The 20,996-nt window shown below is 39.7% G+C and overlaps 1 protein-coding gene across 5 annotated transcripts in view; it reads right to left on the bottom strand.

The window, feature by feature from the left end:
* The window catches only part of PKIG (cAMP-dependent protein kinase inhibitor gamma), a 102,133-nt gene that overhangs the window by 64,965 nt on the left and 16,172 nt on the right, over positions 1-20,996 (bottom strand). For 2 of the 5 annotated variants that reach the window (XM_064573218.1, XM_064573220.1), the window contains exon 2: positions 18,345-18,505. The exons of the other annotated variants lie outside the window; for them this stretch is intronic. The gene's annotated coding sequence lies outside the window, so the exon portion shown is untranslated. The remainder of the gene's footprint in view (positions 1-18,344; positions 18,506-20,996) is intronic. 5 annotated transcript variants of the gene reach the window in all.

Genomic DNA, 20,996 nt, shown 5'->3' with positions numbered 1-20,996 from the left:
GTTGTTTTAAGGTGGCTCAATGAGCCACAAAAGAACACAGAAAGACAATTCAATGAAAATCAGAAAACAATACACGAACAAAATGAGAATTTTAACAGAGACAGAAATCATAAAAAAGAACCGAAGAGAAATTCTGCAGCTGAAGAGTATAATAAATCAAATACAAAATGCAATGGAGAGCATCATCAGCAGACTTAATTAAGCAAAAAAAAAAGAATCTGTGAAGTCGAAGATAATTTGAAACTATGTAGTCATTGGAGAACAAAGAAAAAAGAATTGGAAAGAGTAGAAACAGCCTTTGTGAATTATGAGATGTCATCAAGAGAAAAAAAAATCTGTGTATTATTGGAAGAGAAAAAGGAGAAAAGGGCAGAAAGCTTATTTGAGGAAATAATCTAGGGGGAGATTTGGATGTCCAAATTCATGAAGCTCATAGGCCCCCCAAAATGTTTCACTCAAAAGATCTTCTCCAAGATATGTTCTAAAACTGTTGAAAATCAAAGGCAAAGAAAGAATTTTAAAAGCAGCAAGAGGAAAAAAAATTCCTCACATACAAGGCAAATCTCCATAAGGCAGATTTCTCCACAGAAAACTTACAGGCTGGGCAAGGGTGGGATGATACAGTCAAAGCAATAAATGTGTACATTAAGAAAAAAAGAAAAATCTCAATTAAACAACCTATTTTTATACCTCGAGGAACTAGAAAAAGAAAAACAAAGTAAGCCCAAGGTTAACAGAAGGAAGGAAATAAAGATCAGAGCAGAAATAAATGAAAGAGAGACCAGGAAAACAACAGAAAAGATCAAGAAAATTAAGAGCTGATTTTTGAAAAGATAAACAAAACTTTAATTAGAAACCAAGAAAAGACTCAAATAAAGAGAAGATTCAAATAAAATAAGAAATGAAAGAGGAGCCAGTACAATTGATACCACAGAAATACAAAGGATCATAAGAGACTACTATGAACAACTGCACACCAACAATTTGGATAACACTGAAGAAATCATAGAAATATACCACTTACCAATACTGAATCATGAAGACATAGAAAATCTGAACAGACCAATAATTAGTAAGGAGATTAAATCAGTACCCTAAAAACCTCCTCACAAAGAAAAGCCCAGGACCTGACGGTTTTATTGGAGAATTCTACCACAAACTTTAAAGAAGAATTAATACAAATCCTTCTCAAACTCCTAAAAAAACTGAAGAGGAGGGAAGATTTCCAATTCATTTACAAGGCCAGCATATCAAAGCCATTCAAAGACACTATAAAAAAAGAAAATTACAGGCCAACATGCCTGATGAATATAGATGCAAAGATCTTCAACAAACTATCAGCAAACTGAATTCAACAACACAGTAAAAGATCATACTGTGATCAAGTTGAATTTATTTGTGGGATGCCAGAATGGTTCAGCATATGCAAATCAATAAATGTGATACACCACATTAATAAAAACGAAGGATAAAAATCATATGATCATCTCAGTAGATGCAGAAAAAGTATTTGACAAAATTCCTCCTTTTATGATAAAAGCTCTCAACAAATTCAGTATAGAAGAAATGGTGCCTCAACATAATAGAGGCCATATAAGACATGCCCAGAACTAACATCACACTCAACAGTGAAAATCTGAAAACTTTTCCTCTAAGATCAGGAATAAGACAAGGATGCTCCACTCTTGCCACTCCTATTCAACCATAGTATTGAAAGGCCCAATCACAGCAATTAGATAAGAAAGAAATGAAAAGTATCTAACTTGGAAAGGAGAAAGTAAAACTCTTTTTGCAGATGACATGATTTTATATAAAGAAAACTTTAAAGGGGGCACCAAAAAACTTAGAACTAACAAATTCAGTAAAGTTGTAGGATATAAAATCAATATACAAAAATCAGTAATTTTTATTTTTATGTTAACAACGAATTATCTGAAAGAGAAATTAAGAAAACAACTCCATTTATAATAGCATCAAAAATAATAAAATATTTAGTAATAAATTTAACTAAGGAAGTATAAGATCTACACATTGAAAACTGTAAGAAATTGATGAAATTGAGAAAGACACAAGTAAAAGGAAAGATATCCTGTGTTAATGGATTGGAAGAATTAATGTTATTAAAACGGCCATACTTGGGCGCCTGGGTGGCTCAGTCGTTAAGCATCTGCCTTCGGCTCAGGTCATGATCCCAGGGTCCTGGGATCGAGTCCCACATCGGGCTCCCTGCTCGGCAGGAAGCCTGCTTCTCCCTCTCCCACTCCCCCTGCTTGTGTTCCTGCTCTCGCTATCTCTCTCTCTGTCAAATAAATAAATAAAAATTAAAAAAAAAAACAAAAAACAAAAAACGGCCATACTACCTAAAGTGATCTACAGATTCAACACAATCCCTATCAAAATAAAATTCCATTGGTATTTTTCACAGAAATAGAAAAAACAATACTAAAATTCATATGAAACCACAAAAGATCCCAAATAGCCAACACAATCTTGAGAAAGAAGAACAAAGCTGAAGCATCACATTTTCTGATTTCAAACTATAATAGAGAGCTATAGTAGTCAAAATGGTATGGTACTTGTGTAAAAACAGACACATAATCCAATGGAACAGAATAGAGAGCCCAGACATACACTCAGGCATATACAGTCAACTAATCTTTGACAGAGCACCAAGAACATACAATGGGGAAAAGATAATTTCTTTAATAAATGGTATTGGGAAAACTGGATATCCATACGCAAAATAATGAGACTGGACCTACCTTATATCACTCATGAAAATGAACTCAAAATGGATTAAAGACTTAAATGCAAAACCTGAAACTATAAAACTCCTAGAAGAAAACACGGGAAAAAGCTCCTTGACATTGGTCTTGGCAATGTCCTTCTGGATATGATACCAAAAGCAAAAGCAAAACAAGTGACATTATATCAAACTAAAAAGCTTCTGCACAGCAAAGTACACTATCCACAGAGTGAAAAGGCAACTTACGAAATTGGAGAAAATATTTGTAAACCATATATCTGATAAGGGGCTAATATCCAAAATATATAAGGAACTCAACTCAATAGCAAAATAATAATAATCCAATCTAAAAATAGACAATGGACCTGAACAGACATTTTTCCAAAGAAGACAAAAAATGGACAACAGGTATAGGAGAAGGTACTCAATACCACTGATCATCAGAGAAATACAAATCAAAACCATACTAGATAAATAGTATGGAGATTCTTCAAAAAATTAAAAATAGAATTACCATATGATCCAACAATCCCACTTCTGGATATATATCCAAAGAAGAAGAAATCACTATCTCAAAGAGATTCTGCACTCCCATGTTCACTGCAGCATTATTCACAATAGCCAAGATATAGAAACAAACTAATGCCTTATCAATGGATGAATAGATAAAGATATGATATATACATACAATGGAATATTATTCAGCTATGAGAAAGAAGTAAAACGTGCCATCTGAAGCACCACGGATGAATCTAGAGGACATTAAGGTTGAATTCACAGAAACAAACAGTAGAAGGGTAGTTACCAGGGGCTGGAGATGGGGAGACAAGCCTTCAGTTGTAATATGATTAAGCTCTAGCGATCCAATGAATAGCACGATGACTAGAGTTAATAATACTCTGTTTGGGGCGCCTGGTGGCTCAGTCGTTAAGCGTCTGCCTTCGGCTCAGGTCATGGTCCCAGGGTCCTGGGATCGAGCCCCACATCGGGCTCCCTGCTCGGCGGGAAGCCTGCTTCTCCCTCTCCCGCTCCCCCTGCTTGTGTTCCTGCTCTCGCTGTCTCTCTCTCTGTCAAATAAATAAATAAAATCTTGAAAAAAATAAAATAAGATAATACTCTGTTTGAAATTTGCTAAGACCTTAAGCATTCTTACCACACACACACACACACACACACAAAGGTAACTATTTGAGGTGATGGATGTGTTAATTTACCAGATCGTGGTAATCACTAAGTACCCATATGTTAAATCATCACGTTGTGTATTTTATTTTTTTAAAGATTTTATTTATTTATTTATTTGAGAGAGAGAGAGAGAAAACAGCATGAGAGGGGATAGGGTCAGAGGGGGAGAAGCAGGCTCCCCGCCAAGCCGGGAGCCCGATGCGGGACTCGATCCCGGGACTCCAGGATCATGACCTGAGCCGAAGGCAGTTGCTTATCCAACTGAGCCACACAGGCGCCCACGTTGTGTATTTTAAATACATACAATTTGATTTGTCAATCATGCTGCAATAAAGCTGAAAAAAATAAAATAAAATTTTAAACACGAAGAACAATAACAAATATGAGGAATAAACAAAATAATCTATATACACACACAAAAAAAACAGGTGGACATATTAACACACAAATACTTTCCGAGTTAGAGCAGGATGCTTTTCAGAGGAAGTCCTCATATTACTAAAGAACTATGGGTGAGCTTAAACCCCATGGGCCTGAACTACTCTGTAATCTACCCCAAACCAACAAGATGGTATCTCTGAATTTAGACACAGAAAGATCCAACGCAGTATGGATACTTAGACAAATTTAGGTTAAGCCCAATACATACAAAAATATTTATAAACTGCTATAAAACCTATCGAGCTTGTCAAGCTTTGAAGAAACAAACAAAACCTGGTGAGGAACAAACTTCTTGAAAATATATTTCAGGGTGTTTCGGCAGTAAACTGTTGTTACACACTGTTCTTTACAGTTTTTTAAAAGGAAAAAAAAGGGAGGTAGAGAATACACCTGGATCTCTCAATACATTTTTATGTTTGCTTATTTGTTTTTAACAGAAAAAAAAAAATTTCCTGATCAGAAACTGAGGATAATTAGTTCTATACATAGTATCTTTTCTTTCTTTAAGAATAACAACAACAAAAACAGCACAATAACACATTAAATGATTTCTGGCACCATGTCAAAAATCCAGATACTGAAATAGAACACTTAAATGATATAAGCTTCAGTAAATCCCTAAAACCCAAAAATGTAATAATATTTTTAATACCCTACTCTTAGAAAAGGAAACTGTCAGGGCACCTGGGTGGCTCAGTCAGTTAAATGTCTGCCTTTGGCTCAGGTCATGATCTCAGGGTCCTGGGACCGAGTCCTGTGTCTGGCTCCCTTGCTCAGCAGGGAGTCTGCTTCTCCCTTTTCCTCTGCCCCTCACCCTGCTTGTGCTTCTCTCTCTCTCTCTCTGTCTCAAACAAATAAAATCTTAAAAAAAAAAAAAAAAGGAAAATGTCACATGTACTATAGGTAACAAAAGTACACCAATAATGTGATTATTTTCTTGTGTTTCATCAGTGGAGTCGGGAGAAACACTGCCTCTGTAGCTAGCGAGGCATGCTTTCAGGAGGCTTTCTCCAAACTGCAGGTGGCCTGGGAATCTTTCCAGGAAGACCTTGAAAAACAACAGTATTCCTTGCTCTGTGTAGATATTACGAATCCTACAAAGCACTTAGGGGTTTGTCCTCTGCTAAAAACAACTTAGGAGGGGCGCCTGGGTGGTTCAGTCAGTTAAGCGTCTGCCTTCGGCTCAGGTCATGGGTCCTGGGATTGAGCCCTGCATCAGGCTCCCTGCTCAGCAAGGAGTCTGCTTCTTCCTCCCCCCCTGCACTCCCCCTGCTCATTCTCTCTCTCTCTCCCTCAAATAAATAAATAAAATCTTAAAAAAAAAAAAATCTTAGGAGGGGTGGCCAGGTGGCTCTGTTGGTTAAGCATCTACCTTTGGCTCACATCATGATCCCAGGGTCCTGGGATGGAGCCCTACATCGGGCTCCCTGCTCAGCGGGGAGCCTGCTTCTCCCTCTGTCTGCCGCTCCCTGTGCTTGTGCTCTCTCCCTCTCTCTCTGACAAATAAATAAATACAATCTTAAAAAAAAAAAAAAAATCTTAGGAAATCTGAGATCCTGGTCCGTTCCCAAGCTGGGTTTCCCCACTCATCTGCAGACAACCACCTATTCTAGCCCTATCCTACTAGTGCCCTTGCCACCCAGAGGGTTCTAAGCTAGCAATCAAGTCTGGGCCCTGCTCAAAACCCATTCCTCTCACTGACTCGCTATCAAGCTATAGAAGTCCTTACTCATAATGGGGTATTGTTAACAAAAGTAAAAAAAGTAAGCTGATCCACAATGCTCTGTATGATTGGACCCTGCAGCTTCTCCAAATGTTTCTTTTTTTTTTTTTTTTAAAGATTTTATTTATTTATTCATGAGAGACAGAGAGAGAGAGGCAGAGGGAGAAGCAGGCTCCCAAGGAGCAGAGAGCCCGATGCGGGACTCGATCCCAGGACCCTGGGATCATGACCTGAGCCGAAGGCAGACGCTTAACCATCTGAGCCACCTAGGTGCCCTCTCCAAATGTTTCTTATGCCAAACTTCCCCCTCACTCAACTGTCCTTGGGTCACCCTGGAACTTATTTCAGTTACTCCATGAGCAAGCTCTTTCCCACTTCAAGGCCTTACACATGTAGCTCCTTCTGCCTGGAATCTCATCAGCTATCCCTGCCCCACCCTACCCCCTTTCTTCTAGTTAACACCTACTTCAGCCAGTCTCAGCTTGGGTACCTTTTCCTCCCTTCACCTTCAAGCACAAGCACATGCTCACATGTACAGGCCAAGGCACCTCTCTGCTCCCTTAGCATCCTCTACTTCCACCACCGTAGCATTCGTTACAAAAACGTTAGAATATAAGGCCCATGACAGCGGGCTCCATGCCTTTATTATTCACTGTTACAGCACTAGCACCTACCATATCACAGATGATCAGTAAATATTCACTTAATGAATATCAAATGAAGGCACAAGGGTATTAGTCATCCTGATCTATACCCTTCTTTCCCCGCTGTGCTGACTACTATGTGCTGCCTGAATTCTGTGTCTTTCATCTCAAAGCCAACTGTTAAGATATCATAGTTCTGGCTCTAATTCTGCTCAGGTTTCCTATCTCAGAAGAAGACATTTTCTAAGTTTAACAGAATGCAAGTTAAGGTGCCAACATGTGTTTAGTCAATTAACATGTACATTTCAGGCACTTGTCTAATCTCTCAGCCAACAGAATTGGTTTGTCTAGACAAGGTTTTATGTGAGATGTTCAGCTACATGGCCCTGGTCATTGTGGCCACTCCAGGGCAGTAGCCCTTCCTGAGATGGAATTAATGATGTGATACCTTCAAGCTTCCAACTTTAGAAAGTTAAAAGAAAAAAAAAAAAAAAGTAACCCAACTGATTTCCCTAAAAATTCTCTCCCTTGCAAGGTTGTTATGAGCGGTGGGAAGGAAAATGAGAAGGATGAGTCAGTGTGAGTCAGTGTTAAGAAAAAAGCTCTGCTTCTGGTAAACAGTTTGCTCTTTTACAGACAGGATTAGGATTACCCGACTCCCACTGCTAAAAATACACAAATAACAGGTGGTATACATTATATAAGTAGTTCCAAAACAGAGACTCAGATCACTGACTCTAAAAAGGGAACAGTTAATCAGCGATTGGTCAGACCTTCTCCAGGGCCTGTTTCTTCTTGGAGAAGCCCCAAGACTAAGTAAGCGTTTCCTTTAAGACAATTAAGATCCTAAATACTTCTACTGCTCACTCAACTGACCTAAAGGAATGACTGAGCCTCCCTTACAAGAATTACCACTGAATGAGCACCTATTTTGTGCTAACCTGTGCCTGGCACTTCAGATCATTCACCTTTAAACTTGCAACAATCCTGTAAGATGGCTATTATCAGCGTTTTATAGATACAAAAACCTGGAGTTCTCGGAAGTTAAGTGATTTACTCAGGTTGCACAGTGGCAGTGCCATGATTTTAACTCAGATCTGACTTGGAAGTGCTTGTTTCCCAGTATCCCAAACTCAATTCAGAAATACATATGCATCACCATGTGCAAAGCAGTGTACCATGTATCACAAGGGACTCAAGGGAATCAGAGGCTACTCCAATTATCAAGAAAGCAAAGAAGAAAATGGGATCATCTATGGGAGATTCATCTCTATTTCCAGAACCTTGAACAAGGCCTGCCACATACAAGTTGCCTGGGGCATTATTACTGAAATATATGTGGAGGGTAAGGGAAACACACAAATGTAACACAGGCAGTCTGTGGTTAGTGTCATGAGCAAGAAGGTACTATGAGGTTTAGATTATATCCTAATGCAGGGCTCCGAGGAAGATCCATGAATAAGATGGCATTTAAGATAAGCTTGACAAATGGGACTTTGACAGGCAACAGTGAAAAGTAAAGAGATGGTGGAGTCCAGGGAGTAATACAGTTGAGATAAATCCTTCAGCATCTCTAGCAAAACTGGGAAAATAAAGCTGGAAAAGCCAACTGAGTGGGCACTGAGTCTGCTTCAAGTCCTTTTATACAGAAAAGCACAAGAATTACAGATACTTCCTAGTTGATTTAGATCAATACATGAGGAGATACACTTACTGGTTAAATAAATCAAGAACTGTCATACAGCCTTTCCGGAACAAAGTGGTAAACGTGGTGGTAGGGGATATAACTGACTAAATGAATATATGTATACAAATCTAGAATACATGTGGTAATACAGCAAAAGAAACATTACAGATAAGTTCTACCACTTTCATTACTTCAACACTGAATCATGACAGTACGGGTTCTGGGAGTGTACATTTTCTTTTAAATTTAACCTACAGCCCCATCATTAGGAGACCAGTTAGGTCAATGCTCTCAGGCATAATCCCTAGAGGGCTTTCTGGAAATGGAAATCTTTGGTTTCACAGTATTTGATTACCCACTCACTCAAATGGGCATTTAGTAGGTGGGGACCAGGACATTAAATGTCCAGCAAACTGTGAGGCAGTCTTACAGAAACAAAATTGCCATTACCCTGCCTGACTTGGAAATACCAAGACATTCATGTAAGCAGAAAACCTATTTATAATGATGAGCCTAGAACTTAACTCCTTTTCACTTTTAACAGCGTACTTTCACATGGTTTTAGAGGCCCTGTATCTTCCAAGAATACATAGAAAAGGAAGGATATAAATACCATATAAAAAGGAAGATGATGCTGTTTTGTATTCAAGAGTGAATTATCATTCCTGTACCATACCTTCGAATAGTTCAGTAAAAAACTGAAACACACACATATATAATAGAGCATATGCACCAAAATGTTAGCACTGTTTCATCTACGTATTTGATGCAGATGCTCACTATACTTAAAAAAATTTTTTTTCCTATATGTCTGAAACGTTTCATAATACAAAGCTGGGGGGAAAAATCCACCTGGCCCCTATTAAGTAAAAGGTCATAATAGAGGCTAAGAGCACAGACTCTAGAGCTCTGTGACCTTAGGCAGGCTACTTTCCCTCCCCATGCCTCAGTTTCCCCATCTGTAACATGCGGATCATAATAGTAACTGCCTTCCAGAGCTGTTTTAAGGATAAAACAGATTAATAAGTGGAAGCTGCTTAGAACAGAGCCTGGCACAGAGTAGATGCTATTGAAGTGATAGCTATTCTAATCATACCTCAGTGAACAGTCACCCACCCACGCACCTGCCCGTCTCTCCATCCTGAGTTATCTGCACAAGCAGAAAAAGGTAGAAATTCTTGACCAAGAGTTACTGTCACACTGTTTCCTTCCAATGAGATCCTTTCCCTCTCTTTCCCTTCTTGAACCTGCTTCCGCCGGACGGATCCTCCTTAGCCTCTGCTACTCTAGTGCTCTTCTTTTCTCAGAATGCCTCATGACCTTGGTCTCTCTCATCCCAGCTAAACACCTCTCCTCCTTTCTCCCTCCTAATTCTTATTCATCCTTCAGGACGCTGGCCAAGCACCAGCTCCTCTCTGAGCCTTACCAGGCTCAGCCATATTTGGCTGACCTCTTCTGGAGTCCTTCTCCCAGGCAAGTAGAATAAGACCGCTTTGAAGTGTCAGCTACCTTTCAATTTGCAGGTGTCTCTACAAACAATTTTAAGCTCTTTGAACAAGGGCTACACCTTTCTTTGCTATGTATTTTCTTGGGCTTCTCATGGTCCCTTGCAGCAGATGCAGGAGGAAATCTTTTCTTCCATCTCAGCTGCTGCATTTGCTCTCTGAAGAACTGCCCTTGTTCTTAATGCTGTGTCAGATAAAAACTGGATCCAAAGGCTTCGCCCCATACAGAATACTTCAGTTGACAATATCTTCTGTGCTAACATAAAGCTGAGAGTGGTCCCAAAGAATTCCAAGCTGCATAAGCTGCACTTACAGAGGCCAGGGTACACTGATTGGGTGTCACGCTGTGCCTCCCCCTGAACATATCCAAAGGCTGGCATGAGCTGCATCCTCCTTTCCCTCCCAGCAAATCCATCATTCTGCCCAAACTCCTTATTGGGAGAACCAATGTGATTAATGGGTGATATTCTGAAGGTGACAGGACCAGAGTCCTTTTCCTGAAGTGGTCTCCAAGAGAAATATATACGCATGGGGGCAAAGCAAGGAACAGGAAAGCTTCATTCTAGACCAGGACTTTGGTCCCAGAACTCCCATGAGCTAAGCTGGACCATATTGTTCATAGCGTTGCCTTGTGAGAACCTTCCAGCACTGTACTCAGAATGAGATCCACTCTCCTCATTGCGGTATACAAAGCCTGAAGTGACTTGGGCCTGGACTATTTCTCTAGTCTGAAACTGCACCACTCTCCCTCTCCTTGCCTATCCTCCAGCATCACGGTCCTACCTATTCTTTGAATAGGACAAACTCAACTCTACTTTAGGGTCTTTGTGCCTGTAGCTTCAAGTCATGGTTCTACTATTTATTAGCTGCGTGACCACAGTTAAGTTACTCAATCACTTAGAAACTTAGTTACTGCCTCCATAAAGTTCCGTCATTCCGGAAATATTTATCAAGCGCCTATTATATGCATGTCCTTTTCTAGGCACTGGAGATAAAGCAATGAACAGAAATAACATTCCCATTCTCTTTAGCTCACATTCTACTGGACAGAAGGCAACTAAGCAAATAAATAAGATAATTTCAGACATTAGCAAATTCTATGAAAAAAATTAAGCAGAGTAATAGGACAGGTGAATGAAAGTGGGGAGAGCAGGCTATATAGGAGTGGTCAGGCAAGGATGCCTTGAGGAAGTGACATGTGAGTTAAGATCTATTACTAAGGGAAACGAGGTAAAGGGTACATGGGATCTCAGTATTGTTTCTTACAACTGCATATGAATCTGCAATTAGTTAAAAAAAAAATCACCCTGGCTGCCATGTGGAGATTTATATACATACATAATATTTAATATATGTATAAAATCATTTAAAATTTTAATCTGTTTTAGTTAACCCAGTATTTCCAAAACATTTATCGTTTCAACACATAATCAATATAAAATTATTAACAACATATTCTTTATCCTTCTGCTACGTCTTTGAAATCCATTGTATGCAACACATCTCAATTCAGACTAGCCACATCTCAGGTACCATACTGGACAGTACAACTATAGAGTTCTACCTAAAGCCTTGGATCATGGGCATTTAACGTCGACTCTCATCTCTCTCTATACTTACTCCCCCCTGCAGTCTTTTTTTAAAAAAATATTTTATTTATTCAACTGACAGATAAAGACATAGCGAGAGAGGGAACACAAGCAGGGGGAGTGGGAGAGGAAGAAGCAGGTCTCCCGCCAAGCAGGGAGCCTGATGTGGGGCTCGATCCCAGGACCCTGAGATCATGACCTGAGCCGAAGGCAGACGCTTAACGACTGAGCCACCCAGGTGCCCCTCCCCCTTGCAGTCTTATTGAGATATAATCGATGTACAACATTTTATTAGTTTTAGGTGTACAGCCATAAATCTTATATAAGGTCAAAATGGGAATCAGGGAAGTCCTAGCCTCAGCAATCAGACAACAAAAAGAAATAAAAGGCATCCAAATCGGCAAAGAAGTCAAACTCTCACTCTTCGCAGATGACATGATACTCTATGTGGAAAACCCAAAAGACTCCACCCCAAAATTGCCAGAACTCATACAGGAATTCAGCAAAGTGGTAGGATATGAAATCAATGCACAGAAATCAGTTTCATTTCTATACACTAACAATGAGACAAGAAAGAAATTAAGGAGTCAATCCCATTTATAATTGCACCAAAACCCATAAGATAACCTAGGCATAAATCTAACCAAAGAGGCAAAGGATCTGTACTCAGAATAACTACAGAACACTCATGAAAGAAACTGAGGAAGACACAAAGAAACGGAAAAATGTTCCATGCTCATGGACTGGAAGAACAAATATTGTTAAAATGTCTATGCTACCCAAAGCAATTTACACATTCAGTGCAATTCCTATCAAAATACCATCAGCATTTTTCAGAGCTGGAACAAATAACCCTAAAATTGTATGGAACCAGAAAAGACCTCGAATAGCCAGAGGAATGTTGAAAAAGAAAAGCAAAGCTGGTGGCATCATAATTCCCGACTTCAAACTCTATTACAAAGCTGTAATCATCAAGACAGTATGGTACTGGCACAGAAACAGACACATCGATCAATGGAACAGAATAGAAAACCCAGAAATGGACCCTCAACTCTATGGTCAACTAATCTTTAACAAAGCAGGAAAGAATATCCTATGGAAAAAAGACAGTCTCTTCAATAAATCATGTTGGGAAAATTGGACAGCCACATGCAGAAGAATGAAACTGGACCATTTCCTTACACCTACACAAAAATAGACTCAAAATGGATGAAAGACCTCAATGTGAGACAGGAATTCATCAAAATCCTAGAGGACAACACAGGCAGCAACCTCTTCGACATCGGCCACAGCAACTTCTTCCTAGAAACATCTCCAAAGGCAAGGGGAAAAAAGGCAAAAACGAACTATTGGGACTTCATCAGGATAAAAAGCTTTTGCACAGCAAAGGAAACAGTTGACAAAACCAAAAGACCAACAGAATGGGAGAAGATATTTGCAAATGTCTTATCAGATAAAGGGACAGTATCCAAAATCTATAAAGAACTTATCAAACTCAACATCCAACAAACAAAAAATCCAATCAAGAAATGGGCAGAAGACATGAACAGACATCTCTCCAAAGAAGACATACAAATGGCCAAAAGACACATGAAAAAAATGCTCAACATCACTGGGCATCAGGGAAATACAAATCAAAACCACAGTGAGATACCACCTCATACCAGTCAGAATGGCTAAAATTAACAAGTCAGGAAACGACAGTTGTTGGCAAGGATGTGGAGAAAGGGGAACCCTCCCACACTGTTGGTGGGAATGCAGGCTGGTGCAGCCACTCTGGAAAACAGGATGGAGGTTCCTCAAAAAGTTGAAAATAGAGCTACCCTACGACCCAGCAATTGCACTACTGGATATTTACCCCAAAGATACAAATGTAGTGATCTGAAGGGGCACCTGCATCCCAATGTTTATAGCAGCAATGCCCACAATAGCCAAACTATGGAAAGAGCCCAGATGTCCATCGACAGATGAATGCATAAAGAAGATGTGGTATATATATATATACACAATGGAATAGAACTCAGCCATCAAAAAAAAAATGAAATCTTGGGGCATGTGGGTGGCTCAGTCGTTAAGCGTCTACCTTCGGCCCAGGTCATGATCCCAGGGTCCTGGGATCGAGCCCCGCATCAGGCTCTCTGCTCAGCGAAAAGCCTGCTTCTCCCTCTCCCACTCCCCCTGCTTGTGTTCCCTCTCTCGCTGTGTCTCTGTCAAATACATAAATAAAATCTTTAAAAAAAAATGAAATCTTGCCATTTGCAATGACAAGGATGGAACTGGAGGATATTATGCTAAGCGAAATAAGTCAATCAGAGAAAGACAATTATCTTATGATCTCATTCATATGTGGAATTTAAGAAACAAAACAGAGGAGCATAGGGGAAGAGAGGAAAAAATAAAACAAGATGAAATCAGAGAGGGATACAAACAATAAGAGACTCTTAATCATAGGAAACAAACTGAGGGTTGCTGGGGGGGCAGGGGGGTCAGGGGATGGGATACCTGGGTGATGAACATTAAGGAGGGCACATAATGTAATGAGCACTGGGTGTTATATAAGACTGATGAATCACTGAACTCCACCTCTGAAACTAATAATACACTATATGTTAATTAATTGAATTTAAATTAAAAAAAAAAAGGGAATCAGGGAGACCTGTGAGGAGGCAACCAATGCTGCTGACAGCTCACAGGTTGCAGAAGGAGCAGTGTGTATTTTGCTATTACGGCAATGTAGCCAAATGGACTGGGGGTAGACAGGACAGTAAGAGGGTTCAAGGAAGAAGGTTTTCAGTTTAAGCACCTGGGTATTTAAATCCTATCTACCTACCCAGTGCTTCTCTGAGAATTAAATGAACTAATATATGTAAAACACCCAACACAATACTAAGCACATAGTAGGTGCTCAATATATGTTGAAATGAAAGAAAAAAATTGATCCTAAAGTTCTAGTATATAAAAAAGTGAAGGTACACCTCATAAACGGGATAAAAATCTTCTAATTTCTTCAGAAGTTAAAACTAGTTCCAAATTTCATTTTTCAATGATCAACAAGTTAGATCAAGGAGTACATTTCTAACTTCCTTTTCACTCAAGGAGATGTAAACATGTATCACAGAGAAGTAAGCATTCCCATGATTCTAAAAATCCAACATTTTTCCTGTCAACATCTCTAGAACCAATCTAGAAGGTTAAATTAGATTTAAATTAGAAGAAGCACTAAGGTGCCTGCGTGGCTCCGTTGGTTAAGCGTCTGCCTTTGGATCAGGTCATCATCCCAGGGTCCTGGATGCTGGGCTCCCTGCTCAGTGGGGAGCCTGCTTTTCCCTCTCCCTCTGCCCCTCCCTGCCCCGTGCTGGTTGTGTGCACGCACTCTCTCTCTCTCAAATAAATAAATGAAATCTTAATAATAAAATAAAATAAATTAGAAGAAGCCTATCTTCTAATACAACATTGGCTGGATGACTACTAGAGATGATTTGAGTTAGATCTTTTCGAAAGCAATATCAACAAAATATATTGGAAACCCAGGAAAAAGCATCAAGAAAAGAAACTGTGTAATAAAACATTTAAATAGAACAGTCTGTGAGAAATAAAGCTAAGAGAGGTCATATGTCACTGGGGCCAAATAGTAGCATTAGGATATTGCTCTTTTTGAGACAAAACCGCATTTTGTATTTATTTATGTTGTTATTTGTGGGTCCACAATGGGGGTTTAGTTTGTTTGAATGAAGTAGTTTATAAAAGTCCAAGATGCTATAAATCACAAATGGTAACAAGGCCAAATTTTACTAACTAAAACAAGAATCAAACTTTTAAAAAGTCAAACCTATGTCAAATAGTAGTTTGAGAAGAGAAAATCTTCCTGAGAATGTAAGTGTAGGACACCGACCTTCGGACTGGGATTTATGTAACTCTCATGCCCAGGAGACGTGACAGCTGATAGCCCCATCCAAACAAACACTGCAGAAATGTATTATAACCACCAGGGATATTCTATTTCTCTTCCCACAGTATTTACTAATTCTTATCTCAGACAGATATGTATGTGATTTGGATGAATGTTCTGCATAACTAGAATTCTTTGCAGTACTAAGGAGAAAGCAAAGTGTTTCAAACTTAGACTTCATTAAAAGAAAAACAAAACTGATTTTTTTAAGAGGAATCCTGGAGGAATTTGGGAAAGCTATTTTTAATTAGGAGTTGGGCAAAGTGTTATAAGAAAAATAAAGACAAATGAAAATCTGTTTATATTTCAAAGATGATGAAACAGATTCTGCCACAACATTTTTCCAACAGTAATTCCCAACAAACTGTTTCTTAGGAAAACTATTTTTATCCCTTTATTAACGTGGTTGATAAGTATTTCATTTCTAGTGCTTATATGGACAAGCTATGTAAAGCAAAATTGTTTTCATGCTTTAGAAACAAACATTTTGCAAATGGAAACAAAGCTTATTGTGTTATAATATTTACTTGCTAGGCTGTCAAATGACTCTGGGGCCTGTTAATATCGTGAAGTCTCAGAACAAGAATCCATACAAGTAATAGGCTTGATTCCCAAAAATTCCAGAAGCACGGTCCCTCCAGGCCAGAACATCATTCTGAAAAATTGTGACTAACATTAATTAATCCAGAACACATTTACATGCCTTATTGCACTGCCTTATGTGGTATATAAGATGTTACTATCATTCTCATTTTTCAGACGAAGAAACTGCAGCTCAGAAAGGCTGATGTCCAAGGTCACCAAGTTAGTAAGTGCCTCTGCCACCAAACTCCACTCCCTCAAGCCGTGCAGTGGTAACAATAATGATGCGGCAGCCGCTGCACTGAGCGGCACCCACCTTGTATGGGGGGGCCCTGTTCTTTGCACTGTTCATATGTGAACTCACGTAACCCTTGCAACAATTCTAGGAGGGAGGTGGGCAGGTTTGTCCTGGGCCATCACCTCCTTTTTCTCCACCCTGCCCATCATACTTGCCCTGCTTCTTTCCCCCACAAAATCAAAATGGGCCCTTCAGAGTCCTCATGTTCTCTCTGTCCAAATCAAAATTGATTCTAAAATGTTGATAACTACTGAAGCTAGATGAGGGTAATGGGGGTTTCTTTTTATACAATTCTACCCTTGTTCATGTTTTAAAATCACCTTACAAACATTTAACATGTTTTGCTCTAATGTGGAATCTAACCTATTAAAGAGTCTAGAAGACTAGCCTCCACTAACAAGGAATTCGAAGGCAGTGTTATGGAAGATGGCTATGTCATAATAGAAGAAAGCGACATTGATTCATCCATTCTTTCCATGAACACAAAGTGGGGGCCCACTATGTTAGGATATATAAAGGTCCAACAAAGGACTCCTGTCCTCAACAAGTTAAGAGTTTAATAGCAAATATAACACAAATGCAAAAATGATTACAGAGAAGGACTATTTATGAGAAATGCCATAAAAAGCAAAGTTCAAACAAAGTGCTATGTGAATTGGAAAAAGAAGTCACATCAGGACATATTCCATTATGCTGAAATTTCTGGGACAGTCCAAACTTTTTGGTGTATCAAACATTAAGCATTACCTAAAATCAGCAAGTGGCCCATGAGAAGAAATGGAGCTAAATCCAAAAGCAACATTAGGGCTGGAATGCCCACATGCCCTGTTTTATGGTATTCTAATCATTTCCAGATTAAAATCCGGGCCTCTCAATGAAAAGGGCAGGATTCCTCTGAACTGCTGGGACCAAAACATACTGATTAGAGAAGATTTATCTGTAAAGAAGTTGACCAGAGGACCAACTATAACACTAAAAACCAAGCAACAATGTAAATGTCCAACAGTAGGGTTTGGTCTCATTTCAACAGATGCACAGTAATCCCTACAAAACAACTTAAAAAAGAAAACACTCTTCCCTGATGGGATCAGGACTAATCATGGTAAAATTCATTAAAAAAACAAAAACCAGAAACAGCCAGTTAAAGAGAGGACTCATTAAAAATGTATGTTCATTTGCCTAATACTTGATAAGGGACCAAGGCCTTTTCTTTTCTTTTTTTTTTTTTTTTAAAGATTTTATTTATTTATTTGAGAGAGAGAATGAGAGAGAGAGAGCAGGAGAGGGGGGAGGGTCAGAGGGAGAAGCAGACTCCCTGCCGAGCAGGGAGCCCGATGCGGGATTCGATCCTGGGACTCCAGGATCATGACCTGAGCCGAAGGCAGTCGCTTAACCAACTGAGCCACCCAGGTGCCCATGGCCTTTTCTTTTCTTTTTCCTTTTTTAAGGCTTTTTCTTTGAAAATAAGTTCTAGTAATTAAAGTTCCTGCATGAACCACACCCATGTAAAGTAGTCTGACGGCAAAAACCTATCTTTTGATGAATTGTTTTCCTCAATTTCTTCAGAGGTCTCTTCTATCTCTAATTTCACAAGAACTTTCTTTTTGTCCTTTATCAGGTCTTTCAGACATACTAAACTTATTTTTCACAAAAACAATGTCTTTTTTTCCCTTTATGTTCTCAAATCTCATTAGCCAACATAACAGTTATTTTGCAATTAGAAGAGCAAGTAAAACTGGCACGAACAGGTTTGGGAACAAACCCAGCTGACTCTTGTTGTTCATCACCGTCATCCCCACCATCATCCTCACCATCCCCACCATTATCACATCATCACATCATCATGGTAGCAAATACTTATAGTTTACTATGTGCCGGGCACTGTTATTAGCACTCTACATACATTGAATCCTTTACTCCTCACAGTCTAGGTACCACCGTAACCATCACTTTACAAATAAGGAAACTGAGGCACAGTGAAGCTAAGGAACTTACCTGAAGTCACACAACTAGTAAATGGCAGAGTGAGAATTCAAATGCAGGCAGTCTGGTTCCAACTTGGTGACTTTAATCACTATACTCAAACTCCCGAAACCCACACAGGCGAGCACTGCAGTGTGCTGGTGCTGTGGAGCAGGGCTGTCCAACAGAAGTTTCTGCAATGATGGAAATGTTCTGTATCTGGGCTGTTCAACACAGTAATCACTAGTCACAGGTGACTCTTGAGATAGAGAAACTGAATTTTTAATGTAATTTAAATTAACTAAAAAAAATTTTTTTTTAGATTTTATTTATTTATTTGACAGAGACACAGTGAGAGAGGGAACACAAGCAAGGGGGAGTGGGAGAGGGAGAAGCAGGCTTCCTGCCAAGCAGGGAGCCCGATGCGGGACTCGATCCCAGGACCCTGGGACCATGACCTGAGCCGAAGGCAGACGCTTAACGACTGAGCCACCCAGGCGCCCCTAAATTAACTAAAATTTAAACAGCCACATGTGCCTAGTGGCTATTGTATTGGACAGCATAGTATAGAGTTGTTTACTGGCCAAGAACATTCAAAGGGCCATGGGAATTAAACACTAAATTTTATAGTGAAAATGAAGAGGATCTGTTAATCTAGCATCTGCAAGTGGAGATGAAGAAGCTTCTACTGTATATTAACTGACATGAAAAGATACTCAAGATGCTGTTAAATGGAAAATATGAATTATAACACATGTGAATATGATCTCATTATTTGATTAAAAATCATGAAGAGATAGTAAACGTATACAAAACTGTGGTTTCCAGGATGCCTGGGTGGCTCAGTGGTTAAGTGTCTGACTTCGGCTCAGGTCATGATCTCAGGATCCTGGGATGGAGTCCTGCATCAGGCTCCCTGCTCAGTGAGGAGTCTGCCTCTCCCTCTGCCCCTCCCCCTGCTCATGCACGCACTCTCTCTTGCTCTCACTCTCAAATAAATAAAATCTTAAAAAAAAAAAAAAATGACAACAACCGTGGTTTCCTCCAAATGAAAGGTATAGTGGAGATTGCTGGCCGCCTTCTGTGGTGGGTACTGCATGTTGCCAGGCCTACAGCCATTTCCCTTTCTTCCATAGCAACAAAATCCCTAGATGGCTGGAAACAGCAATGTGTCCAGCTGAGAAACTACATTCACCAGCATCCCTCACCTGTAAGAAAGGACAATTAAGATGTAAACTGAATGTGTTGGTTGGGACTTCCAGTACTTAAAAGCATGTCCTTTGCCCTTTCCTTTTCTACTTTTTCCTGCCTTGAGGAAGGACTATTTGGTTAGAACCAGAAGTTCACTGGTGACCACAAGGTGACCATGAGAGTGACAGCCATGTGATAAAGATGGTGAAGCAGAATGAGAGAGAGATGTAGATGGCCTGATGGCACTGTGGAACCGCCACGCCAGCAAGAGACCGCCTACTTTGGACTAATGTTTTTGAAAGAAAAATGATTTGTGTTATCTAAAGCACTGTTATCAGCAGCCAACAATAATTCCTAACTAACGAATCTACTCATTCCTCATGCTCACAGAAAAACATCTAATGGAAACACAATTCTGTTCTTGACTGGCCTAAAGATAATTTCATCCCCCTCATAAATAACTTGTTCAAGAACCAAGCCTAAGCCAAAAGGCATTGCATTGCCCTGGTGACAGGACTTGGTTCAAGAATGGGCACATGACCCAGTTCAGGCCAATGAGATTCTAGGATTAATATTCTGGGAACTTCTTCTTCTTCCTTTTTCTTTTTTTTTTAAAGATTTTATTTGTTTATTTGACAGAGAGAGAGAACGCGAGAGCAGGAACACAAGCAGGGGGAGTGGGAGAGGGAGAGGCAGGCTTCCTGCCAAGCAGGGAGCCCAATGCGGGGCTTGATCCCAGGACCCTGGGATCATGACCTGAGCTGAAGGCAGACACTTAACGACTGAGCCACCCAGGCATCTCTATTCTGGGAACTTCTGAGAAAAATTCTCACTTAGGAGGACACGGGAAGAAAGAATCTTTAATTCCTTTGATGGGTCCATACATGGATCTGGGGCCCAGAACTGCCACAGCTATTTTGCTGCTGGCCTGAGGATGAAGCCAACAACCTGAGGAGGGCACAATCAAGACAATCTTAGGGAAAGAAGCCTCGTAGTGGATTAAGTTAATGCTAAAGTCTGTCCTACTTCTGGAACAAATACAAGTTAATATGAACCAAAAAATATCCATACTCTGAAGAGATCATCTTAGAGGCAAGAGAATAGGTGCTTAGAGTTATTCAAATACTGTGAGAAAGTCAGGTCTTCCCCAGGGGCATGCCAAGTTGGGCACTGGGTCTTCAAAATATTTCTGTGCCTTTCCCATAGCAAGCCTAATAAAGAAGTTATTATGCAGTAATTTACGAAATACTGAGTTACTTTAGAAGTTTTTGTTCTTCTACAGGCTTTTGCAAAAAAGGTGCACCTGTTTCAAAGGCCTCATAATAATGACAACAGTTAACATTTATATGTCAAGTACTTACTACCTGCCAGGCCTTGTGCTGAGTCGTTTATCTCATGCAATCCTCATGAGACAAGGAACTCTGGTTATACCCATTTACAAATGAGGAAATGCTAAAGTTTAGAAAGAAAGGTTAAGGCTAAGTAACTTGTGCA

Source organism: Mirounga angustirostris, unplaced genomic scaffold (genome assembly GCF_029215605.1).
Source record: "Mirounga angustirostris isolate CCGP_5_RB_7025 unplaced genomic scaffold, mMirAng1.0.hap1 SCAF_10, whole genome shotgun sequence".
NCBI lineage: Eukaryota > Metazoa > Chordata > Mammalia > Carnivora > Phocidae > Mirounga > Mirounga angustirostris.
The sequence above is the reverse complement of the archived record's forward strand: the minus strand, read 5'-3'. Positions and strand labels throughout refer to the sequence as shown.